Genomic DNA, 8,782 nt, shown 5'->3' on the forward strand with positions numbered 1-8,782 from the left:
TAGGGCAAACTGTAACTGAACATAATGAAAAACATAAATCTCTGAAAACAGAGGACTAAAAGATTACTACAAAATGCAAAATCAGAGTCCGGTGGATTATGAATGTATGTCAAAGATCTATTATAACATGAATAACTGATAGTCATCTTATGGCATTAATATTACATTGTGAATAAAAGAGGATTTGATGTTTGGAGTTAGAAAGCTAAAAGATAAGGTTTGTTTGATATACAAAAACTTCCCAAAATCTCTCTTTTTTTAACTCACCCTTTATGTAAATTAGAAAACCTAGTAGCCAATGCACTATTAAAGACTGCAGGAGGAAACCAGACCCAGGAAAAACTGAACCTGCAACAAAGATTTGAACCAGCGACATTCTAGCTGTAAGTAAACAGTTGTCAAACACCTTTCAACATACATAGTCATTTGTTTTTTAATTTGAAGCATGCCTGAGCTGTCACCGTAGCTTTTAGGAGCTCTTACATAAACACAATTTAACATGGTTGTTTGAATATAAAAAAACATTTACAACAATCCATTTTGCTTTTACTACCTTGATAACATTTGTGATGATTCTGGACCAGTAAAATTCTACATGCAAACCAAAAGATTGCTGTAACAGGTCAAAATAAAAGTCAGATATTCCAAAATATTCCAAAATAGTAATTTATGAACATTAAAAGAAAACATTCAGATACCCCAAGGCAACACGTTTCATCACTGAATACTTGACTGTTTTTGGCTCAAGTTGAGGTTATATAAATCTAGTAATTACTTTTCCTGTCCCAGGGATATTTTCATATAAAATGTGCAGCTGTCTTCCCTAATGACTGCTCTCAAAGTAGTATATTACCATTTAATGAAGAAATATTGAAAACAAAATCAGAGTTGTGTGAAAGACTGCACGTGATTTTAACATCTCTAGTTCTTGCATGAGATCAGAGACCAACACAAAAAAGAACACCTGAACATTTACGCTATGAACAATATTGTTTTAACATTAAAACTTTCAAAGCATGGGCTTGGACTTGGCTAACGGGAAAGCAGGTATCACTTTTGCTTGCAATGTTCATGCAAAAAAAAAAATATCAGATCATAATCATCTTACCTCTGATAGCAACCATCCAACATCCTTTGTGAATTTCCATAAATGTGACAGCCAATTTTTTGAGGGAAAGACAGATAGATATTCCTGCAAACAGTGCCGTTGCTCGGTATTTCCCTAAGGCATGTTCTCTGAATTAAAGAAAAACGATTTGGATTTCATGACTGCTTATACTTTTGATGTACTTGCCCTGGGGTTACAGCTTTTTTTCAAATTACGTTTTTGCTTCAGGCCTCACTGTACAGAAATTATATGGCCCATGGTCAGGGGGCTCAGTAAAATGTTTCAATCAGATTGACTTAACCTTCTGTTGGTTTAAACTGTGCCCCTCATTGACCCTTTGAGGGGATTTGCCTTCTATCTGCATGGCTGTCTTTAAATCACTGGGGGTCAAACGTTTCTAATCCTATCGATGGCAATGAGATTTCAGCTCAGTTTTTAAATTAACTGGGAAGCCTTAAACTTGCTGTCTCTCTATTGTACAGCATACATTTGTTGGTATCCTTTATAAAGATGTATAAAACTGTCATGATTTCGTATGAGGCCTCAGATGCAGGGCATGCAAGAATCGGTCTGAATGTCTGTTTAATGATAAGAGTAAAAAAAAACTTGCAAAACCTGTCCTGCACAAAGAGATGAGATTGGTAACGCTAGAAGCATTGAAAACACGGAGCAACAAAGAGCATGAAGTCAACAGAAGTAACCAGCAAGGATCAAACAGAACCGGTAGGTATATACTGAGGCAGCGGTAAAGAAATGACAGGCAAAACAGATGAGCTAATCAGAGGATATGTGGAGCAGCTGAGGCAGAACAGCAGAAACACAAAGAGACCTAGGGAAGTATCTTACAGAAATAATTCCAAATGTATAAATACCTGAACACAAGAATACACTAGTGTGATAAGGTAATACCACAGTAATGAACACAGAGAATAATAAAATGATCAAAACATAAACACAATAGAAAATCAAAACACAAACACTCAAGGATCATGACAAAAACAGCCTTAAAAGAAATAAATCTTTTATTGCATTGGCGTAACTCATATGAAAACATGTTGAAAAATCCAACCTTTAATATGAACTATTTAGTATAAACAAAATTCCACCTTCAACAATAATTGTTTTACAAAACAGATCAGAACCACACTTAGTGGCACGGCACTGTACAACACCCCTGTCGTGAAGCAACATCTTTGGTCTTTGTTGTGGTCTTGTGGTTTCGACCTTTCATTTAGTTTGGGTTTTGTCTAAGTTCTTTTAGTGGTTTCTTTTCTATTACTTGATATGGTTTTCTTATGACTATTATTATATTTGTTGTTATTCTAGCTCCTTTGTCTTCCTTGTAGTTTCTAGTTTAGTTTCCCATTTAGTATATCTGTGTTTATTTATGTTTTGGTATTTGTTCACCTGCGCTCTTTGTTTACTAGTTTATTTTCTCTATTCCTCCTCGTCCTGGTTCCCTTTCTGTGGTTTAGGTTTTGTTTATTTTTGGTCAGAGTTTCTTTATGGGTTCTTTGTTAATTATTAGGTTTTGGTGTTTCTTCTATTCCCTCTAGTTTCTCAGTTTACTTTAGTTAATGATTATTCTAGGTTCTTATGTCTCTTTTGGTTTATTATCTTTGTCTATAGTTTTTCTTAGTTCTGTTACCCTGAGTCTTGTTATTTATAGTTTTGTATTTGTTGTAAGGTTCCTTTGGTTATGTTATTGTCTAGCTTCCCTCATGTTCCCTTTGTTTTCTAGTTCGGTCACCTTAGCAGCCATCCAGATTCCCTCAGTTCTCTATAGCCTGGTCCACACCTGATTTCCATTCTCATCTGATTACCTGCCTCAGTATCTCATTGGTCCATACTCCACTTCCCTCTGTTCATAAGCTCTCTGTTTTTGTTTGTTCTTTGCTGGTTCCTTGGTTTGTTCACCTATCCTTGTCTAAAGCTTTGACTACTATGTTCCTGCAGAGTCAACTCTGTAAGTTTTTGGAGTTTCGACTTGTGCTTTGTACCTGCAGTGATTTTTGCTACATTCTTGCTACGTTTGGAAAACCGTTTGAACTTATCTTTGAATGCTCTAAACCTCAGAACGCGACAACCCCATTGCCAATATATCAGCATACATCTTCTCTAGTTTTCACAAGGTTGAACATATAAATAGAAGGATTATTATCCATTTTTATTTGCACAATCTCCTTGGATCTTCCTGAGTCCTTGCTCCTCTCTGATGCTCTCTTGTCTTCACTAATCACCAGGCCATGGAAGAATGTTGATCTTCAGCCTGGTGAACCATGTGTTGATTTGACCAAATGTTTTATCATTTTCCTACTAAAAGAGGCAGTTTTAAATAAAATCTGCTGTAAATGCTGTACTTGCTATTTAAATATGCAGAGTTTTTCCACATATTGATGCTTATTTTCACACAAAACACAACTGGGGTTTTTTTGCTGAAACATTCAATCCTATACTAATCAAGCTCAAGCACATTGTCACTGGTAAAATCATAGCAGCACATTGAAAAAAGAAGACAATTTACATTTTCACTGGTAGATTAAAACAAAACCTATTTCCTGGCCTCCCAAACATCTGGTTTGCATATAAAGAGCATCTTATGGTTGTCTGGTGCCCTTCAAATATCTTTAAGTTCGCTAACAGTGAGCTTTTGAGAGCTTTTTAACCTCTCTTACATCCCGTTCGATGTTTATGAGGACAAGCTAAAGTTATACTGGGTCCTTGTCCCATCTTATTTTGACAGTTCCAGTTGTTTCACATTTTCTAACTATTGCTCTGACTGTAGATATGGGCCGGTTTAGGCAACCATTTCCCACTAATACCGACTAAGACACATCTGTCTTACTTAAATATTATGTTCTATTGTCTTCCCCATTTTGAACTATAGAACTATAAATAGGTGTACCATGAGAAGTATACTTGTTTATCATGTCATATTTATACCACAGGGAAACAGGAAGTTGTGGTTTATACATTTGAAGTGCATAGGCACTGATTCATTTAAAATGGAAATTGTAAACTGAACAAGTGCCTGTTTTATTTATTATATTGTATTTCTCAGAGGTGTCAAAACTTTTGGCACATGTGATTTTGTAAACAACATTTATTTTAATTACTAGGATTTTTCCCCACTACATATACTCAAATTAAAGGCTGGATTATTCAAAATGTTTCAGTTTGAGATTCGGTTACAGCAACAAAAGACTATTTTTTATGGATTTTTACACATCTTTACAAAGAGTGTAAATAAATGTGGCAAATGCTGTGAATACATACTTCCTCTGATGCAAAAGATTCAGATTTAGGCTAAAATATGTTCAATTAAGTGCAGCATGTTTTTATGTCGATGAAATCATTTGGATGATGCAACACTGTTATAATCCTTCAATAATCTGCAACAACACCAATAAACTATTATCTGCTTAAATAATCTCTTGTTTACATATTGTGTAGGGTTAAAACAATGTTAATCCCAGACAGAAATGAAATGGGTGTCCATAAAAGGATTAACTACTGACAAAACATGAGCAAACAGTACAGCAGGGTTCCAGTCTAAACATCCGCGAAGAAGCTGGAGGTTGGATTCATAGGAAAGATTTGTTCCTTTGCTCAAGGATGTACCATGCTGTACTGACTGGCGTAGATAAGAGAGCTTTGGATTAAAATACAAAGCCACCCATTACGCCAGGCCTCTTGTGGTGAAATCCTGTGATGGTTTCCTCCTGACCTTTGTCCAGTTAAAACATGGCTACAACAAATGAGGGTCCCAGTGTTTACACACTACTTTTAAAGTGACAGGTTTGGGGGCAGTAAAACAGAACAATGACTAATCCTTTAAAAAAAATGTCCACCTTTAATGGGACACATTTTTCTCTGAAAAACAAACAAATCTGTCAGAGGAGAAAACTACAAATAAAATGTACAAAAACTACTTGCATAGGAATACACACCATAATGATAATACTTTGATGAAGCTCCTTTATTCTGTTTTAGCATTTAGTCTTTGTGAGTTTGTTCCAATCATTAAAGTGAATCTGATCAACCTGAAATAAAGTCCTGACATTTTCTTTAACTTAGGTTTTAGCTAAATTCTGCAGAGAGGTTACGAAGGATCGAAATAATCTTACTATAGGTATCAAAGGTATCAGTCGGGAGAAGAAATAAAATCTACAACATTAATCATACCATGGCACAGTGAAGACAGTCATTAATGTATGGAGGACATATGAGACAACAGAGACATTACAAAAACAAGATGGCTCTCCAATATGTCTAGGCTGAGGAGTAGAGTTAAAAGACAGAAAAGTAAACATCCAGACTTATAATTACCAGAGAATGTGTGATGGTCTGATGAAACTTAACTTTAACTTTTGGATCACAATTCCAAGAAGTAACTTTGCCACACAAGAGCACGGCGCGCTTAACCTAAGAACACAATAATCACGTTGAAACATGGTGGTGGCAAAATCATGCTTTGGGGTTACTTTTCTTCACATGCCACTGGGCTTTATGTCAAGGTGAAAGAACCTATAAATAGTTCCAAATACCAATCAGTTTTAACCCAAAGCCTTCATGTTTCTGCTAAAAGCCGAAGATTAGAAGGAAATTTACTTTTCAACATCACAGTAGGTCCAAGTAAGGATCTAAATGAAGAAAGAAATACTTCATCAGTTCTGAAATAGTCTAACCAGAGTCCAGAACTAAATCTGACAGAAAATCGGTGGGTTCATCTCAAAAGGCCTGTGGACACACACTTATGAATCAGGTTATTGCACCTTTTTTATTTTTGAGATTTTTTCTCCACAGAGACTTGTTTGTTTTTCTATTAAATATTACATTTAAGATCAGTAAAGTGTAGAATTGTTTTCATCTTGATTTTGATTTTTATATATAAAATCTTAAAGGTGTGTATGTCATTGAGAACCACTGTATGAAGGTTGATCCCAAATAATGTAATGTTTTGACAGTACCATTAAAGTAATACCAACCTCATAATACCAGTAATGGATCATAGTCCTACAGCTTTGTTATGCCTTGGCTCATTTCATAACAGCAAATTATTACAAACGATGATGATCTATAGGGATTAATACGTTTATAAAGAAATTTGATAAAACTGTGTGCTGTATGCTACCATGTGCGCTTATACTGTAGATTATGATCAACTTCTGAATGGCCTTGCTATGTTTACAGCTTTAGGGTTGCTGGTTGTTGTTTTAGTCAGAGAAAATTTAAGTCAAAATGTATTTTTGTATATTTGGCAGAATAATTAAGTTTTCGCTTATGTCTGAACATTTTAATTGAAATTAAACACAGATAAAACACAGAAAATAAATGCAGGTTTAGATCACATGGCCCATCTTTCATGGAGACACAGGCAAGACAGATGCTGGTTTCAATGGTTCCCAACACTTTTAACTGAGGGGGAAAACAGATGAAAATATCCAAATAATCACCAACAGCATAATCGTTTAAAAAACACAACAAAAGTACAATTTATGCTTCACTTCTATAAGCCAACTGTGAGTTTTCAGAGGAAGGAAAGAGATGAATACAGCCTGACAAATGAACGTTGGCTCCTTGAAGTCTGCACTGCGCCGTTTAAAGTGTGAGTTAATCATTATGTCACTGTTCTGTGTACAAAACACTGCTGCTCAGCTATAGGCAGTAGCAGAACCTTGTTTCCTATTGGCAAGAGAAGTACATGCTTGACTTATTTTACCGAAGGAGAAGAAAAAAAAACGTTCCCTACAAAAATAGTTTAGGTAAGAAACAGCACAGCATGCTGCACAGGCTTGACCTTGAGGCTATCAGGCTACAGCTCAGGAAGAAGCTGGGATAAAGTTTGTTAGAAAGCACTGAATCAGCCAGATCAGCTGTCAGCTCCTGTAAAAATTGCTGACTGTTGGTTTGACTGTTACAGAGTAGAGGTATCATTTAGAAAACTTCACTTTTATACATGCAGCACACTTAAAATGTCGACACTGATATGATGATTTACTGCACATATGGTAAAACTGTTAAAGTTCCCGTCTTCTTACGTTGATCTATACAGTACATGCAGAGGCTGTCCAAGGTTGTTCAATTATAATTTGTTCTCTTTGTAATCAGTAATCAGATCTTCCAAGTTCCCGCTTGGAAATGCAATGAGGATGCCCACCTGATGTTGCGATTCGAACTGGGGAAGTGAGAGCTGCACCGAGTTCAATATCCGATATGGCCATCAAAAACACAGTGGAAGTTACCAGTGGAAATATTTCTGATGGTTTGTTTCCCACACGGTTCCCACACAGTCTCGAAAGTGTGGAATCTGACTTAACTGTTGCCAGAAAAACAATAAGGCAATAAATTCCTAAAAACCATATTTTATATCATCATTCACTCATCAAAACTACACTATTCTGATGTAGCAATAATTAGAAATGTGTGTTGATAAAATCCTGGAGTCTGTACTTGCAGTGTGGCTCATTGCACGTCTGACTGCAGGCTTCCTGGCAAACCACGAACCAACAAAGTAAACATCGCTGGCAAACAAATTCCAGCTCAGTTAATCTTGCCAACTTTCTGTAATCTTCTGTGTGTGTGTGTGTGTGTGTGTGTGTGTGTGTGTGTGTGTGTGTGTGTGTGTGTGTGTGCCATACCTGTTCTGATTGCAGGCTGTGAATGGCAAGTTTCCTCTCATCAAGGTCTTACTCAATGAGCGGTAATCTGGCCTCCGCTACTTTGTTGCACATACATTCTCTTGTGTTCCAAGCTTACCTCTTTTGTCCTCCTTCCCGAATAAACTGGTTTCCAGTCCACGGTGCGTTCCTGGATTTCGGTCCTCTTGCTCCTCGTTTGGAGAACTCACCACAAGATTTTGAATCTCCTTACTGCTCCTCTGCCCGCTCCCGTGGACCTGCTGTCTGGACCCCTCTGCTGTCCTCCACCATAACTCACCTGCCTGTCTACCCTCCAACACTCTACCTTCATCTCCATCTTCCCCTGGAAAAGGAAACAAGAAACTATCAGCAACTTCCACCGCTTTCCACAACCTGCCAACCTCAGCCTCTTTGGGTAAACTCACATTCACCCTGGAAACTCCACCATTTCAACACCTGCAACTCTTCAGCTTCTTCTCAATCCTCTTCATAAGTTATCTAACATCACTTCTTCCAACAACCACTTACCTTTCCTCCTCAGTGCCATCCTGGAATCCTGCTGTAAACCCAGAAAAAACATTCACGATTTCATGATTAAACTGTTTAAACGTCTCCTTGTTGTCTGTAGTTGTTTCCTGCTTGAGGGTCTTACATACCGCCAACATGACATATTGTGTACAGGGTGTTATTTGTGCCACACAACAGCAAAATGCACCATAAATAGTCTTAGTTATTTTGGGTTATACAATTAAAGTTGAGCTTGTAAGTAAGGATGATGTACAACCCGCTACTGTCCAAATTTCCATTTGATGAAGCCGTTTTGACCGTTTTTAGATAGAGTAGCTTGATATTTGCATTTTTTCCACCAAGGTTGGTTTCTCCTGTGAAACTTGACCCTTGATAAGAACTTGTCTACTCCTGCTGCTTTTCCTAATGGACCTTTACCCTAACAGAAGCTGATGCTGGTATTGACTCGTCGGGAGAGGAGGAAGGGGAAGTGATTACATTTTCAGGTTGGTTTTAGATTTATTGA

The 8,782-nt window shown here is 37.0% G+C and overlaps 1 protein-coding gene across 1 annotated transcript in view; it reads right to left on the bottom strand.

Annotated features, from left to right (window-relative positions):
* Nucleotides 1-8,093, bottom strand: part of foxn1 (forkhead box N1) — a 35,780-nt gene extending 27,687 nt beyond the window's left edge. Inside the window, exon 1 of the mRNA XM_047390962.1 lies at nt 7,868-8,093. The gene's annotated coding sequence lies outside the window, so the exon portion shown is untranslated. The remainder of the gene's footprint in view (nt 1-7,867) is intronic.
* Between the last annotated feature and the right edge of the window lie 689 nt (nt 8,094-8,782).

This window comes from Girardinichthys multiradiatus, chromosome 18 (assembly GCF_021462225.1).
Source record: "Girardinichthys multiradiatus isolate DD_20200921_A chromosome 18, DD_fGirMul_XY1, whole genome shotgun sequence".
NCBI classification, from domain to species: Eukaryota; Metazoa; Chordata; class Actinopteri; order Cyprinodontiformes; family Goodeidae; genus Girardinichthys; species Girardinichthys multiradiatus.